Here is a 294-nt window from a genome sequence, read left to right as displayed (position 1 = left end):
TAACTGTCAAGATTTTAAAGAGAAATCTTATGTTATGGTACTATTTATCCAAATTGGAAAGTAGGATCTGTTGGAAAAGAGTAAGAGGTAATACAGATTCCAGATATCTTGGTTTTGATATTTTTTTGGTACATTTTTATTTGCATATGCTATATGGAGAAAGAAGTATGAATATAGTTATCAAAAGTGAAAGTGTTCAATATGACTCCTATAATTATCTTTTTTATACAAATAATTTTTTTAGTACTCTATGTTAAGATCATATTATCAGTGAAAATATTGTAAATAAACTCA

The sequence above is a fragment of the Penaeus monodon genome, chromosome 33 (genome assembly GCF_015228065.2).
Source record: "Penaeus monodon isolate SGIC_2016 chromosome 33, NSTDA_Pmon_1, whole genome shotgun sequence".
NCBI lineage: Eukaryota > Metazoa > Arthropoda > Malacostraca > Decapoda > Penaeidae > Penaeus > Penaeus monodon.
Note: the sequence above shows the minus strand (reverse complement) of the source record.